The sequence below is a fragment of the Sminthopsis crassicaudata genome, chromosome 1, assembly GCF_048593235.1.
Source record: "Sminthopsis crassicaudata isolate SCR6 chromosome 1, ASM4859323v1, whole genome shotgun sequence".
Classification (NCBI taxonomy): domain Eukaryota; kingdom Metazoa; phylum Chordata; class Mammalia; order Dasyuromorphia; family Dasyuridae; genus Sminthopsis; species Sminthopsis crassicaudata.
In genome coordinates this window covers 200,276,507-200,295,183 of record NC_133617.1, presented here as the reverse complement: position 1 = coordinate 200,295,183, position 18,677 = coordinate 200,276,507, and the positions used below count along the sequence as shown (strand labels likewise).

The 18,677-nt window shown below is 32.6% G+C and overlaps 1 long non-coding RNA gene across 1 annotated transcript in view; it reads right to left on the bottom strand.

Annotated features, from left to right (window-relative positions):
* The window catches only part of LOC141553573 (uncharacterized), a 223,788-nt gene that overhangs the window by 147,360 nt on the left and 57,751 nt on the right, over positions 1 to 18,677 (bottom strand). The window contains exon 2 of the long non-coding RNA XR_012485532.1: positions 13,910 to 13,996. This is a non-coding gene — a long non-coding RNA (uncharacterized LOC141553573). The remainder of the gene's footprint in view (positions 1 to 13,909; positions 13,997 to 18,677) is intronic.

Below are 18,677 nucleotides of genomic sequence, written 5' to 3'. Positions count from 1 at the left end.
TATTGGGAAATGACTGATATAAGCACCCATATTTACATACATATAAACATATTTAAGTCTATGTATATAGATTCATAATGAGATATGAGTCTGTGTGTGTGTGTGTATATATATATATATATATATATATATATATATATATATATATATATATATATATATATATATACACATACATACATACAAGGAAAAAAAAAGAATGCACACTACTCCAACATTGTGGAATTACTTAATAAAATACAAAGTATTTGAACATTTGAAATGAGCTCATTTTCATGACTTCAATAGTATTTCACCTCTTTAATGCAATCTAGAAGATAAAATCTTAAGAATAATACAGAAATTCAATGTATAAAGTCAAAGAAGAGAATTACCATGAACATTGTTAATTCACTTTCATCTGGAAGGAACATAGGATGATAGAAAGCATAGCAGATCAAGAATAAAGAGAACTAGATTCTAGTCCCAAATCTGCTAATGATTTGCTCAAACTGGAACTTAAGCAAAAGCATTTGAATCTCAACTTTCTTTTCTATAAAATGAGGGTATTGAATGAAACAAATAATATTTTCTAACTTAGAAATTTATATAGTTTTCTAAGCTGTTTTGCTCCAAGATACCTTCCATACCTATTACTGAAATAACTTTCGATGTGGTCTGTCATAGCATTCTCACCCTGCACTCCATAAATAATACTTAACACCATAGCAGGTGCCACTTTACAGCACACAAGTACTTTGTCTCATTATATCAGGTATATGAGATCCTTTCTGATAGCAGATATATTATATATATATATATATATATATATATATATATATATATATATATATATTATAGTTCTACAATCATAATGACTTCTGAAGTAAAGTATAGAATAGATAACTCTGACAAAATCAAGGAAGGCAGCCAAAACTGGATGGATATTATTTTTCCTATTCAGTGCTTTTCATAAGAAACATAAGCTTTAGTACAAGAGCCATTTTGTCCTTCACATCAGCCATGGCCTCTAGTCTTATTTTCAGTGAAAATGTATGCTTTTGGACTCTTTCATTGTCACTTGTTTAGATTCTCCTATGTATCTCATCAATTCAACCCAAAGCTTCAGCCATTACAAATACACTTTGCTGTGAGAAAACTCATAAATCTATACCAGTTTCCATGGCTTTCTCATAAATTGCTTCAACTGTATATTTGTAGGGACATTTTCAATTGAATTTAATGGAAAAACAGAATTTAGAGTGATGGTCTCTTTTTGGCCATCAAAGAGGTATTATTTGGCAAACAACATCTATTCTACTTGTGGTTACAAATTTAGACACATGCACCTTTATCATCTCGTTCTGTGATACAAAACACCATGCAATTCTGAAATATAGTTCCTTCTTCAAATGTAGTCCATTTGAAATGTGTTCCATTTTTAATGCAAGAAGGTCAAGGTTTTTTTAAGCTTTTAGTTATTTTAAACTTAGGTTATTGCTAAAGAAATGCCTAGAGAAGAATCTCTAAAAGAAAACACAAGGCTTCCAGTTCCATGCTAAACTTTCAGGTGACAGACATCACCAGTATCTACTGATATTTATTAAGCTTCCATCTGCCCATGAAGTTATGAAGAATACTGGACAAAGAAAGTGCCCCCCCAATTCAGTTGTCTCTTATTTTGCTCAATTTTTAACCATTTGAGATAAGCTTACTTTTCTTTCTTTCTCTTTATATGAAACCCTCTTGATATCATTTCTCTTCTCTTTTTCTCCACTATCTGACAATGAAGTTACCCTTCTTCTTAAGGCTAATTTTTCTTCATATTGACTTGTTCCTCATAACCCCATCTACCCCAGATTATTGTACCCTCAATTATATTCTTTATCATTCAAATTTCAGCCACTTCATATTTACTGTTTCTTTCCTTCAAAATGACCAAATACCCTTAGCCTTAAAAACAAGAACAAAAAAAAAAAGTGTTTTCTTTATTTTTTTCAATGTGGGAAAAGAGGAAGAGGTTAGGAATAGGGTCCCACTCCTACATGGGGAATGAAAACCAAAAGGAATCTCAAATAAGCAAAAAACCTTAGAAAATCATGTGTTGGATTTATAATATACTTTGAAAGAAAAGCAAACTCTATATAATAGGAATTTGCATTCTCGTTTAAAATTTTCTTTCTCTCCTGCAATAAATATAAAATGCTCATTTTATAGGGTGTTTATTAAGAATTATTTTAATAATAAAAAGTTTTAAAACATTTACTAGATCCTGACAATCTGGCAGAAATTGGGCATAGACCAATATCTTACAACACTTATCAAGATCAGTTTGAAAGGGATATGTAACATGAATATACAGAGAGAAAAAAATACAAGAAAATTTGAAGAACATAGAACATATTTGAAATAGTTAAATAATTTATGAATAAATAAAGGATAGAGAGCAGTGTGGTATAAAATGGATAATTTTGATCATTTTAAATTTAAAAAATTGTACAAATAAAACAAATGTAGTCAAGATGAAAATGGAATCAGAAAACTGGGTTAAAATGTTTATAGACCATTTCTCAGATAAAGGTCTCATATCTAAAATATATAAAGAACTTTGTAAAATCTATAAGAATATGAGTGATATTGGCCAAATTGATAATTGATTATGGACAAAGAATATGAATAGGAAGTTTTCTGATGAAAAAAATCAAAACAATTTGTAATCATATTTATATCCAGTGATAGTTTTCTCCACAGTGGAATTAAAAAAAAAAAAAAGAAAGCTACATGATGACTTTATTATATATTTTAAATGAATAGCATGGTATTTATAATAGACTTGTAGTTTCATATGTAAACATCTTTTTGTTAATTTTATTATGTCTTGGAAGTTCTTGTTCTATTTCATTAGGTAAAACTAAAATAAAATCTAAAAATAATAATAATAAACATTATTTTTGTTGTTTGTCATTTGTTCTCAAAGAGGACCATAATATCAGAGAAGTGATGTCATGACATGCAAGTGAATTGGATTTAAGTGAGGGAGGGCTGTGCAAAGTCACTAGCCTCATTTTTTATTCCAGTAATGTCTGGGTTCAATTACAGGATTTAGATCAATATGACTGGAGGTGGCCCTGAATTCAGTGGCAGACCTTGATCTTTTTAAGCTAATATCCCTCCAGGCATGGAGGGTGAGGTGAAGACTTCCTAGCTTTTAAGTCAATTCACTCACTATTATACTATTATTTTGCATTCCAACATACCTGCCTCTAATTTGCTCTGTTTAGCTACTGCCATTCCCAGGTTAGAAGCTGGTGCAGTCTGGACTGCATTCAAAATTTTGTTGACACAACTTAAAAGTATTATACTAGATTTCTCCTGCTTTTCTCAGCAAGATTTCTTGAAAAAATCTATTGATACCTATGTAACTTGTTCTCCTTTCACTCATTCCTCAATCTTTTGTAAATCTGGCTTCTGAGCTCATTATTCAATTGAACTCACTCTCTCCAAGATTATTAATCATTTCATAGTTGACAAATTTGATAGTTTTTTTTTTTCAGTCTTCAAACTTTTTGCTGTATATCCAGCATTTAACACTGTTAACTACCTTGACTTACAAATACTATTTCCTTTCTGTGTTTTGTGAACACTATTTCCTTCTAGTTTTCCTTCTATCTATCTGATGGCTACATTTCTATCTCCTTTTCTGAATTATAATATATATTTCACCCTCAAACTTTCGGTGCTATACCAAGTTCTATTCTTTCTCTACATCCTTTCTTGGTGTCCTTACCAGAGCCTTTGAATTTATCTTTCCTCTGCAGATGGCTCAAAATTTCTCTATCTAGACCTAATCTCTCACCTGAACTTCATTCCCATATTACCAAATATCTACTGTAAATCTCAATCCAAATATTGATGAGAACTAAATAAGGCTAAATGAAATTAGGTTTAATTGAGGTGAAGTGGCAGGTTCGGGGTACAGGGAGTCAAATAGAGCTCCCCTGCAACCCCTTTGGATTCAGCTCAAGGATACAAAGTTAAATGAGGTCTAGTAGTGGTGCAGAGTTCCCTGTAAAGGAATTTACAGACCCAAAAATCTAGATTGATAAAAGAGGTTTATTGTGGGGTTTGGAAATAAAGTTTAGTTAGTAAAGTTGAGGGTAGAGATAAAAGGGCACCAGAACCACAGTTCCAGTGGGTAAAAATCCTGACATGGCCGGCGTAAGGATGCCATGTTTGGGACCTCTGCAAAGAGTGGACTCCAGTTTGGCCCTTTTTATAATAGGGGTGCTTTGGACTATCTGAAGGGACCCATGGGTGCAGTCCCAGGTTGGCTTCCTGATTGAGTTCCATCCAGGTTTAGAATTTGAATAGAATTCAATGGGTTTTTAGATAAGGAGGAAACTGTTTGTGCTTGAGGGTGGGGTCCCTTCCCTAAGACAGAGTCCAAGGAAGCTTTAAGAGTTTTGGGGTTTCCTCATCAATATCTTGAAGACATCTCAAACTCAACATGACTAAAATTTATTATCTCCAAAACTTCTCTAATCCATACTTCATTATCTGTGTTGAAAGTGCCACTATATTTTCTAGACTCCTAGATTTTAACCTTGCCATCATACTTGGATTTTTCAGTATCCTTACTCTACCTATCAAATCACTTGACAAATTTTGCCTTTTTCTACATTCAAAATATCTCCCATGTCTAACCCTTTCTCTCTACTCACAAAGCTAACATCTCAATTCAAAGTCTTCATCACTTCTTGCTTGGATTATTGCAATAGTTTCCTAATTTATCTCACTGACTTAAGTCTTTCCCTGCTCAAGGCCATCCAATATTGCACCAAAGTAATTTTCCTTAAGCACAAATTTAACCATGTCACTTCCCATTTAATCAACTCCAAGGCTCCTATTACCTTTAGGATAAAAATAACCTCCTCTTTTTATCTTTAAAAGCTTTTTACATGCTTGTCCCAACCCATCTTTCAGTTTCATTATAAAACATACACATACACACACACACACACACACACACACACACACACACACACACACACTGTGATCCAGTCAAAGTGGTCATCCTTTTGCTCCTTTTTCATGATACTTCATCCTCCATTTGAGTGCTTTTGTACTGCTCCTCTCCCATGCGTAAAATATACTCATTTCTTACTTCTATTTCATAGATTCCCTCTTTTCATTCAAAATCTAGCTCAAAAAACCTACTTCTGTGGGTAGCCTTTTCTGATCTCCCAATTGTTACTACTGTCTCCCAAATTACATTATATTTAACTACTTACTATGTATTTGCATCTTTTCTCTTCATATTTATCCTGTAGGTATATATTAGTATTTATAAAGATCAGCTCCATAATGCACTTGACATATGTTAATTTGTTTTATTCTCATAATAGCCCTCATAATAATCCAGTCATATTGATCTAAATCCTGTAATTGGACCCAGATACCACTGGAAAAGAAAATGAGGCTGGTGACTTTGCACAGCCCTCCCTCACTTAAATCCAATTCACTTGCATGTCATGACATTACCTCTGGGTATTATTATCCCCATTTTGTTGACATTGTTGTTGTTCAATTGTATCAGACTTTTCATTACCTGTGAGTCATATCAGTTACTCAATAAAACTAAAAATTACATCAATCTTAGAAAACTTGTTTTTGTTTTTTTGTTTTTGGGTAAAAATATTAAAGTGATTTGTCATTTCTTTCTCCAGTGGATTAAAGCAAACAGAGGTTAAGTGCCTTGTGGAGAGACACACAACTATTAAGTGTCTCAGGCTGAATTTTAATTCAGATCTTATGCATATGTGTATTAGCATAAACTTTTTACAAACAGGTTATCTGTTTTGGGTTTTTTTTTTGTAATAATAGTTTTGTTTTTATTTTTTTCAAAATACATGCAAAGATAGTTTTAACATTCATCCTTGCAAAACCTTTGTTCTATATTTTTCTACCTCCCTCCCTACCTCCTCCATCCCCTGGACAGCAAGTAATCCAACACAGGCTAAATATGTGCAATTCTTCCAAAGATATTTCACCATTTATCATGCTGAAACAAAGAAAATCAGATTTAAAAGGGGGAAAATGAAAAGAAAAAACAAGCAACAACAACAAAATAAAGGTGAAAATACTATGTTGTGAATCACATTCAGTCTCCACAGTCCTCTCTCTAGATTCCGCTGGATCTCTTTATCACATCTATTGGAATTGGCCTGAATCATCTTACTGTTGAAAAGAGCCAAATCTGTCACAGTTGATCATCATATCATCTTGTTACTACTATGTACAATGTTCTCTTGGTTCTACTCACTTCACATAGCATCTATTCATGTCTCTCCAGGCCTTTCTAAAATCATCCTCCTGATCATTTCTTATAGAACAATAATATTCCTTAACATTCATATACCATAACTTATTTAGCCATTATTCAACTGATGGATATCTACTCAGTTTCCACTACAAAAAGGGCTGCCATCAACATTTTTGCACACGTGAATCCCTTTTCCCTTTTTTATGATTTCTTTAGAATACAAGCCCAGGAGACAGACTGCTGGATCAAAGGGTTTCTTACATTTGTATCCCCAGAGCCATTACATCATGAAAGTTTAATAAATGTTTTTCTTTTATTTGTTCATAGAAATGGTACAAATTTGAACAGAGATAGGAGAAAGCATCTGAATTATGCCAAGTATATACAAAAGAGATTCAATTCAATAGGCGACATTGTAATAGCACTGATTGATCAATTCACAGCATATTTGTAAGAAAGACACCAAAAGTAGACGTGAAGAATGTTAATATTGAACCAGGTCACCTGACTCCTCAAAAGTCAGAGACAAAAGAGTGATTCACAGAGCTTATTTTTATAACAAAAAAGAGGAACTAAAAATTATATCAATCTTAGAAAGCTTGGATTTGGAATACAATTAATTTAAAAGGCAGGTCATCTGGCTAATGGTTAAGCTAAGTATATCCTGATGAGTCCTAATTGTACCTTGTGTTATTGACTATAGAGTGGGAAAACTATTAAATCTGATATTCTTTTAGGTTAAGACCTATTTCTATTATCTTGTCTGTCAAAGTGAGATTGCCTTAGAAATCTTTTTTCTGCAGCTTTATCCATTTTGCAATTAAAAGTATTACTTTTAAAGGGATCTGAAGATTAGCATAGTTTTTCAACTACTGGGAAAGAAGAACTTAACCTTTAGTTAAGGAACAAAGGGAAATTATCCACTAAGACTGAAAAAGGAACTTAACCTTTAGAGAAAGACTTACAATATCTGACTTAACCCTATGCTTACTGTATACCTATAGAGCTATATGTATACTCAAAAATATCTATTGATAAATAATTACTAATAGAACCATATCAATCTATGAACTCCCTCAAGGAAAAATTCCCATACTATTAATAGGAAGACAAAGATGACCAAAAGAAAATCAATTAATGTATATACCTAATTTTGCATAGGTATACTATTTTTTAAGAAAATGCTCTACAGATTCATTGAAGATATCTTCCATGAGAATATTACTAAAGAACAAGCTGGATTTTCCAGGTGATATCAACAGATTACTTTTTTTTTTCTTTCCATTATTTAATAGCTTGAAAGATGAATATCATCGGGGAAATGGAAAAAGGGGGAAAAAAAGAAGGTAGTTTGGTATTGTGATGAGAGAGTGAGAAATAAAAACTCTTAGTTTCATAAGGTTGCTATAATTTTTAATTCTTCTTTTTTTGGTTATAGAAATAAACTCTGTAAGTCACTCCTTTGTCTCTGACTTCTGAGGAGTCAGGTGACTGATCTGATAGACATAGTCTACAATGCTAATTAAATAAATCATTATGCAAGGAAGTATTGCACCTTAAACTTCTTAAATGCTCTACTGGTAACCTCTCAATGTCAAAAGAATGCAAGGAAAATCCCTGACAATTTCAGAGAGCCCTTATGGCTCTCAACATCTCATCCCTATTGGTAAATGCTTCTTCATGATCTTGGTTCTTGCCTCAAGTATCTGCCCACTCTAGTCCATCTTTATTTCAGCTTTCAAAGTAATATTCCTGGAGCAAAGATTTAACTATGTTACAGCCCTCCTCAATAAACTCTGGGATCATATATAAAATCCTCTGTTTGTCTTTTAAAGGTCTTCATAATCTACTCTTCCATTTTTCTTACACCTTATATCTAGAGGCAGGTAAGTTATACAATGAATAAAATTTTTCGATTAGCATCAGGAAGATGTGTTCAAATTTGTGCTCAGATAGAGATTACTTGTGTAACCTTGAGTACTTGACTTGTATTGGATTCAGTTTCTTCAACTGTAAAATAGAGATAAATAATAGTACCCAGCTTCTTGGGTTGTCATGAGGACCAAATGAGATAATATTTGTAAGACTAGGCCCTATACAAAGGCTAGCTATTATTTTCATTCTCTTCCATGTATGATCCAGCGATACTGACTTCCTTTATATCTCTCCCACAAGACATTCTATCTCCAGACTACACATTTTCACTGGCTCTTCTCCAGACTTGGAATGATCTCCCTCTTGTCTACTTCTAATTTCGCTGCTTTCCTTCAAGTCTCAGATAATATCCTACCATCTACAAGAACTTTCTCAGTCTTCCTTCAAATTAATACTTTTCACTCTTAGGTTATTTCCAATTTATCCTTTCTGTATCTTGTTTTTTTACTAGATGTTTTGATGTTGTTTTCCTGAGTCTTTAAAGAAAAGAATTATCTTTTGTTTTTCTTTATATTCCCAATGCTTACCACACTGCCTGACACATAATAAGTGGTTAATAAATTCTTGTTGACTTGGCTATAGTAAATTTATGGGAAGATATGAAAAATTATTTAGTATAGATAGGCATGAGTAGGCTGTTTTCTATCTGGTTGAAGGGCATAAATTATGTGTTTGCATATGCATATGCATATATACTCAGGTTACTTCTGAAGATTCATATAAATAATTTTGATTTTTCTTAATAACAATAGCTAATATTCATATAGAACCTTAAAGTTTTCAAAGCACTTTACATATGCAATCTCATTTGATCCTAACAACAACATTATTTTTATCCTTGCTTTGCAAATGAGAAAATTGGAGTTGAAAAACGTTAAGTAATTTGGCGAGGAACACAGAACTTATATGAGTCTGAGGCAAGATTTGAACTCAGGAATTTGTCAGTATGGGAACTAGCATGAGAATTTCCTCTACCAATATATTCAGAGTCATAGAAGGACTTTGCAACAAAGTCCTAGAATTGCATGAGACTCTAAAAGGTTAAATAAATTGCCTACGATCACAAACTAGTAGTGATCAGAAAATCTAGATTCTTCAGTCCTTGCTTAATCCTGTACTTTATCCACTTTACCTTACACATTTGATCATACTATGCTAAAATACATATTTATGTGAATTTGGTTGTTTTTCTCAAATAATAACACCAGCAGGATTGTTCTCTCCTAAGAAATAATGACCAGTGAAAAAAAGATTAAGGGTTTTTTTTGGGGGGGAAAGAGAAGGCTTATAAACCAAAAACCTGATTCGTCTTCCTCATATTTAACCCAAGAATCAGAAGAACATTCTCTAGTTGATTATTTCACATTTATAATACATATAATTTGGAATATATATAAAATAAAATTAATATTATATAATGTTATAAAAATATTCTATATAAGTAATATAGTTTGCTCTCAAGCTTTCAAAAATGTACTAGTCCTCAAAAATGTATGTTCTAGAGTTAATTCAAGTGATTTTTAGCATTATCTTTAGAATACTTTCTTTCAGACATGAACAAAAATTTGCCAGTGTTTTATTGTGGAACCTATGAGTATCATATTCTCTCATGTCATAGTAATGAGAGTATGAAGAAATGCATTCAGCTTAAGCAAGTAATGTCTATGAAAAAGGGAAATCACCTTTGTTATTTACTCTCCATATTAAGTATGCTAATAACTGGCTGTTTAGTAATGAAGACATAAAACCATTCTTGGCCCATAGCAATGCAAATCATTCATCAGAAAAGCTTTCTGGGGAGCACACACATGATCCTTGCCAAGTGAGCAGGAGTGCAGAGTGTTCTGAATGACTATACAGTAAGGATTGTTTTAATAAAGATAGTAGGGTATTGGGGGGAAAAAAGAAAGAAAGAAACAAGGAAAACCAAGACAATGGTCACAGAAGACATATTTACATCAAATTACACGTTAAAAGACTCCAGCTCTGGGGAGAGAAAGAAAGTAGACCATTTTATTAGAATTAATAATTGTTATGATAGTCAATCCATGCAATATGTGTCTTCCAATTATGTATGCAGATTACAAAGCAGGCACTCAATGGTTTTCCAATTTCAGTAAGTTGATGCAATATGGTTCAGCAGAAAGAGCACTGAAATTGAAAGTCACAGTTCTTAAATTTGATTATAAGTTTCTGCAGTGCACTACTTATGTGACAATGGACAAATCACAATTTCTGTGGACTTCAGTTTCATCATCAAATAAATGAGGAGAATGGATTAAATGACTTTCAAGGTCTCTTCCAAGCTAGATCTATGACTATATTATACTGGAAATTGTATTGAATCAATATGATTTGGATTATATTCTTCTATACCTGGCTCCAAGTCAAGAAAATGATGATTTGGTAAATGAATAAAAGGTTAGCAAAGTTGGGAATGTGTAATTAATCTTGATTGACTTAGCTAATCTTGCTTCAGACTAGTTGCAGGTGATTCAATATTTCAACCTCTTCTGAGGTGATAGCAGATATCAATAAAATTCCAGTTTTTGTCAGTATGTGGGAAAAATTTAGAAGTCATTTAGTATGCAAATGTAAAGGCAGCATCAGGTAGTATATAAAGCATTACTTTTCAAGTCAAGAATACCCAGGTTCAAATTCTAGCTCAGATATTAATTAATGCTGGGTAAGTGAAAGGGTCAAACTAGATGCATTCAAGGTCTTTTGCATATCTATGGCTATTAGTCTAAGATCTGTAAAAATGAGATGCTTGAACTCAATGGTCCCTATGAGTTTTGTTTACTAGAAATATTTTATTCAATATTAGAGACTAAATATGACTCCTACCACCTAAATTTTTTTGGAGTAGGTTTTTTATAGATACAGAAAAGGTAAGGTCACTGTGTCCTGCTGCATCAATTTATGAAAATTCAATAAACATAAAGTGCCAATTCTACATACTGCATAATTTATAATCAGAAGTCATATGAGTATGGGTTGGCTTTGATAGCAATATTAGTTCTAATGAAATCTTCTTCTCTTTCCCCCCACTCCAGATTGACCTCTGAGATTATTTTTAAAATGAAAGAAGGAAAGATATCCTTTGTGCTAGTTAATTTGGACAGGGCTATCTATGGATAATAAGTAGAAAGAAGAATTTAGTAGGAGGAAGAGAATGGACTGGGTTGTATTTTTGAAATTGCATACTGTTTTTAATGGCTTATCACAAGCCTCTCTCAATTTCCAAAAAAAAAAATCTTTTAAACATCAAATACTTGTGATAAGTACTGATCATGGAATAGCATTAAGTCTGAAGAATTAAATTTGAGGTTACCCAAAAGGTGCTGGAGAGATTGGGAGGGGGAACACAAATAGGAATAGTAATATGGCAATTCTTATTGTAAATTCCTTTATAGGAATTGGCATACTACTGTTGATAATCCGTGCACAAAACATGCCACAAAGGCTAACCAGGCAATGTGGGATTGTAGAACATGGTCTGATTTTATAGCAATAGTAGCAGATAACTTGTAAAGTGTGAAGGCTCTAAAAATTGCCAAAAACTCCAAAACTATTTTCTTTAAAATATTTTTAAAATCTATAATAAAATAATGATTTTTAACCTGGATTCTATTAATATATGTGTTCATTTATGTTTATTTACATATATGTTATATACATATACATATACACACACATAATTATATTTTACCATAATTGCCAAAGGAGTCCCTAACAGAAAAGCAGTTAAGAGTCCTAGCCTAGAAGATGTCTTCTACTGCAAGACATTCCAAATAAAGATGGATCCTCAATGAAGGACTTATGGGGAACAAGAGGAAGTCAGGAATTACACAAATTATATACATAAATGAGTCATTATCTGTACTATTGAAATGAGTGCCCTAATTAATGCTTTCACAGATATTTTGAAATAATGAAGTATAAGGCAATGTAGATAGATAATGATTTTAATCTGATGCCTGTACCAATTTGTCATTCTGCTGCAGATTTTTGTTGAAATTTTTTTCTCTCTTTTTTTAAAATTAGATGTGAAAGAAGAACTTTGGTGAGGAAAAAATGGTCTGAAATTTGGAAAGTCTTTGATTTCTGTCTATTTTCTTGCATTTTCTCCACTTTAATGCTCCAAAATAAGTTTGCAGAGTGTACTGCTATAGTATTGTCAAGAGGCAAGAAAAGAACTTCTTTCACAAGCTACCCACTCTGTCTAGAATTCAATAAACACGTTGTACCACTTCTGTGTCAACAAACATAAAAGATTTTGTGATTTAGACCAAGGCAAGATAACTTTTAAATCTCAGCTCTTTAAAAAGGTATTTTTGTGTGCATTTTAGTTCTTCATTTAAACCCCCTCCAAAAAAAAAAGAAAATGATAAATCACCTCTTTCTCAATTAAAAGACCCTTAAATCAAAAAAAGTAACTTTGACCAAGTTTATCACCTATTGGCATGGTGACCTGCATATAAACAGATGGCATTATTGTTCTAGTTTCTGGTATCCAGGAAACATTGACATCTCAAAGCTCATCAGCATTCCAGGTGGATGGGATAAATATAGGATGCTTATGGATCCCCTCCTGTTTTGAATAAGATCTTCTAGTCAACTTAGAACATTTGCTTTAGAGAATTAAAAGATGTTTGTACTATCTCCATTCTTCAAACCCTATGGTTTTATTTTTTAATGAACTCTTATTTGTAATACAAAAATCTAATATTTACTTAAGGACTTTAATTGGGAGGTGGAGGGGAAGATGTTTCCATGGGGGAAAAAGAAGGGGAAAACCAATTAAGTAAACAGAAATTTGGATTTAGATAATCCATATAGATTATTCTCTAATTTTAAAAAAAATAGAATTTACTTCTAACTGTTGCTATTGTTTATCTTTTATTCTTAAAGAGGACCATGACATCAAGTAGGCAATGCTATGACATACAAGTGGATTTAAATGAGAAAAGACTGTGTAAAGTCATCTGCCTCATTTTCCCCTCAAGAGCCATCCGGGTCTAGTGGCAAAATATTAATCAAGATGATTGGAGATGGTCCTGGATGAAACTTGGGGATTCTTGAAAATCTGAACTATCTCTAGTCAAAATTGTAAAAATAAGTACATTTGGGTTTCTGGAATCTTCTATCTTTCATCATTCCCTTTTCTCATTTTTTTTTTACCTTTCCAAATATATACCCTCTTCATCTAGGAGACATTCTGACCTAGGACAAACATCTGCAAACATGATTTTTTTGTTTGTTTGTTTGTTTGCAGATGCTTGTACACTTAGTGTGAATTACAAAGCTGAGAAGTCAAAAAAAAAAAAAAAAAAAAAGCATGGATTTATTTCCTGCTACTTGTACTAATGTTGACCTAACAATTAATGCAAAAAGCAAAAAACAAAAACAAACAAACAAACAAACAAAAAACACAGGTACTCCTTCAGTCAGCACCATATCATTCATATGTGAAACCATCAGTTATAGCAAATGAAGTTTTGAATTCTGTGGATAAAATCACTTATTTTGGCAATAAACTTTCCATTGATTATACGGTTGATATGTATGTTGCCAGAGCTAACTTAGTGTTTGGAAGTCTCCAAAAGAAAGTGTGGAAGAGGAAAGATATTTGACTACCAAACTGAAAGTCTACAGAACTGTTATACTGACCTGAGAAATCTGGAGCGTATATTAGCCCCATGCCAGGAAACTGAATTCCTTCCATTTGAATTGTTTTAGGAAGATTCGGAGGATCACCTGGCAAGATAAAATACCAAGTAGTGAGGTCTTTTCTCGAACTAAACTACTAAGCATTCAAACTTTTCTGTAGAGAGTGCAATTCCATTAGGCTGGATACATTGTTCTAATGCCAAATGCAGGCTAGCCAAAAAAAGACTCTTTTATGGAGAACTCATAAAGGGCAAGCACTCACAAGGCAGTCAGAAAAAGCAATACAAGGACTCTCTCCAGGTCTCTCTTAAGAATTGTGGAATTGATTGCATGACATAGGAGGGAGACACTGGCATAGCCAGTGCCCAGCATAGAGTGCCCTTGTTAGAAGGTACTATATTCTATGAATAAAGCAGATTTAAATTAGCTCAGAAGAATTGCAAGATGAGCAAAGTTAGAGAATCCACCCCAAATATTCATAGGAACTATTTGTGTCTGATCTATGGCAGAGCATTCTGAGCTTATATTGATTGGATCAACCACAATTGGACACTCTAACTTGACTCAAAAATAGTGATGCCATTTTGGCACTCCACTAGAAGGAAGGACAAGAATCAATCAACCAACCATTCTGATCTAAGGCCATAAAGTATATTATTCTTTGAATTTCCACATTCCTCAAAATCCTTCCTTCCCTCTGGATTAATCCATAATGGTTTAATGTATTATTATCTCCTAAGTAACATATTTGCATTCAAATAGAAAATCTTCAATTACTTCACCCAAACAAGTGATAAACTATTTTGAATCTTTGAGTCCCAGCTTGGGAAGAAAACTACTAAGAGTGAAGGAATTTGCTTCTTCATAGGCAAAAGCATCACATAGGCAAAAGTCTAGATTGTCAAGATACAAAGCCTACACTCTATTATTTGTTTGTTTTAATTTCTTAATAGTATTTTTTATTTTTCCAATTATATGTAAAGATACTTTTCAACATTATTTTTGTAAGATTTTGAATTCCAACTTCCTCTTCTTCCTTACTTCACCCTCTCCCCAAAATAGCATATGATATGGGAGGATATGGGATATATATATATATATATATATATATATATATATATATATATATATATATATATATATATATATATATATATATATATATATATACATATATATATATATGTATATATATATATACATATTAAACATATTTCTATATTAGTCATGTCGTGAAAGAAAAATCAGAACAAAGAAATTACTGAGAAAGAAAAACACAGAAAAAAGTGAAAATAGGATGCTTTGATCTACATCCAGTCTCCACAGTTCTTTGTCTGGATGCAGATAGTATTTCCCATCCCTTGTCTGTTGGAATTGTCTTGGATCACTATACCGCTAAGAACTAAATCTATCAAACTTGATTATCACACAATCTTGCTGTTACCATGTACAATGTTCTCTTGGTTCTGCGTACTTTGCTCAGCATCAGTTCATGTAAATTTTCCCAAGCTTTTCTGAAATAAACCTATGCATTATTTCTTGTAGAACAATAAAAAATATTCCATTACTTTCATATGCCACAGGTTGTTAAGCCATTCCTTAAATGATGGGCATCCACTCATTTTTTTTAATTCTTTGCCTCCGCAAATAAAACTACTACAAACATTTTTGCACATGTAGGTCCCTTTCCCTCTTTTATGATCTCTTTGGGATACAGATCCAGTCATAGCACTGGTGGATCAAAGAGTATGAAAAATTTTATAGCCCTTTGCACATAGTTCTAAATTGTTCTCCAGAATGACTAGATCAGTGCACAACTCCACCAACAATGCATTGGTGTCCCAATTTTTCCAATTCCCTTCCAAAACTTATAATTATCTTTTCCTATCATCTTAGTTAATCTGATAGTTATGAGGTGGTCCCTCAAAATTGTCTTAATTTTAATTTCTCTAATCAATAGTAATTTACAGCATTTTTTCATATGATAGTACATGGCTTTAATTTCTTCATCTAAAAGTCTCTTCATACTCTTTGTCCATTTATTAACTGGGAAATGAATTGCATTCTTATAAATTTGACTCAATCCTCTATATATTTTAGAAATGAGGATGTTATCAGAAACTGTGTGAAATTATTTTCTACATACTTTCTTATCTTGGCTACATTGGTTTTGTCTGTGCAAAAATAATTTGTTGTAATCAAAATTATTTATTTTGTACTTTATAATGTTTCCCATTTCTTCTTTGATCATAAATTCCTCTTTTCTCCAAAGTTCTGATGAGGTATGACCTCTTTATGACTTCATGGGCCACAGCACACCAAGTCCTTCTAGCCTCCATTATTTTTCAATGCTTATCCAAGTTTACTTTCATTGTCTTCATAACACTATGTCCATCTCATCCTCTGCCGTCCTATTTTCCTTATGCCTCCAATCTTTCCCAACATCAAGGTCTTTTCCAGTGAGTCCTGTCTTTTCAACATCTGCTAAAGCAGACCTTATGCTTATATAATAGGATTTATTTGTATATCAGACTTGTAATTGCAGTATCAAAAGATTGCTGACATAAAGCATCTCCATCCTGCTTTGCCTACACTCCATGCTGGCATGATGGAAATCCCTAAGTCTCCTTCTCAAGTGTTCTTGGGGGTGCACTATCTCTACTACCCAATGAAGGGAACAGCTCATCCATCTCATAATCACTGTATTGCTCTATCTCCACTTGATCAATCCAAACTGTGGATCATTCCTCTCATGACTCTAGTCAGCAGAAATATTTCCTGCACTGCCCTTCTGGCACTTTGTAACCCTGCTAATGCTGATATTTTAGCCTATGCACTACATAATAACCAAGTAAATATTGTTTTGTTTTTAGTACATTTGCAATCCTACAAAAGCAAGGTCCTGAAGGAGGATGATACCTCAAATTGGGAGGAAGGTCTGGGATGCACTTGGTTGGAGGGGAGCCAGACTCCTCAATTAAAATATGGTATTTTTTGACTCAGAGCTCTGCCTCAATTTCTCTTTTGGTCATCAGGGGTGATTTTTCCCCATACTGGTTTGATCTCTCAACTCTCAAGTCTTCTCCAGTGGCTCTTCTGTCCTTTTAGTACAACAATCACAGTCATGTGATACTACTGGAAAAATCATAGCATTGATTATGCTGACCTTTGTTAGCAAAGTAATATTTCTGCTTTTTAGTATGCTATCCAGATTTACCAAAGTTTTCCTTCCAAGAGCAAGCATTTTTTAATTTCCTGGCAGCAGTTGCCATCTGTAATTATCTTTGAGTTCAAGAAAACAAAAATTGTATACTATCTCTATTTCTGCTCCCTCTATTTTCTAGGAAGTGATGAAATCAGTTGCCAAGATCTTGTTTTTGTATTTTTTGTTTTGTTTTGTTTTTATATATACATATATATACATATATACATATATATACACACACATACATATATATATGTGTATATATATATATATATACATATATACATACACACACACACACACACATATATATATATATATATATATATTAAGCTTTCAAGCCAACTTTCACACTCTTCTCTTTCACCTCTTCAAGAAGTTTCTTAATTCCTCTTCACTTTCTGCCATCAAAGAGATATCATCTGGATATTTGGGATTGTTGATATTTCTCCCAGCAAACTTAATTCTGGATTTATTTTGATTCATTCAATGAAGCATTTTGAATTATGTACTCTGCATGTAAGTTAAATAAATAAGGTTCAAGTCTTGTAGTATTACTTTCCCAATCTTAAACCAATCTATTGTTATGTGTTTGATTCTAATTGTTGTTTCTTAGTCTGTTTACAGATTCTCAAGGAGATAAATAAGATAATGTAGTATTTCCAACTCATTAAGGACTTGCTAGGTATTGCTGTGATCCATACAGCCAAGGGCTTTAATGTAGTTAATGAAGCAGAAACTGATATTTTTCGTTGTTTTGTTTTGAGTTTGTTTGTTATGGTTTAGTTTTTGGTTTTTTGGTTGTTTTGTTTTGGGGTGGTGTGGGGGGGGGGAGGAGGGTGTGTGTTTTCTAGTACTACCCTTGCTTTTTCCCCAAACCAGTGAATATAGGCAATTTGGTCTCTAATTATTTTGCCTCTTAAAAAAACAGACTGAACTTCTGTAATTCTTGGTTCACATATTTCTGGAGCCTAGTTTGCAGAATCTTAAATATAACTTTGCTGAAAAAAAAAAAAAACATAAGTAAAATAAGTAGGAAGCAAATAAACAGAAAACCATAGTTATATAATACTATTTTCTCTACAATTTTGATCAATAATAATAGTTCACATTGACATAAGCTTACAGTTTTAAATTTTTTTCTATTTTAGTGTGATGAGCATTCATGTGTGTATATATACATTCACATACATGAATGTATATATATATATATATATATGTATATATTTATAAGATTTTGAGATATGATCAAACAGAAATGTTTTGTGAAGTACAGCCAATATACAGAAGTAAACTGCATTTAAATTGCTTTAATTATCTTGTAACTCATGGCTTATATTTTGTCATTTAAGCTATTTATGAAGTTCTTCATTTCAGAGGAAGGTATTCAATAGGCAAGGATCCTTTAACAACAAAGAATAAAAACATCCGCATTGGACATTTTTCTTATGTGCTTCCCTTATATTCACTTTCCATTTAATAGAGATGTTTCCATTCCTTACGAAGTGTCATTAGTTTTGTTGTAATTTGGTTATATTTACTTTGTCTTGCTTTCCTGGTTAT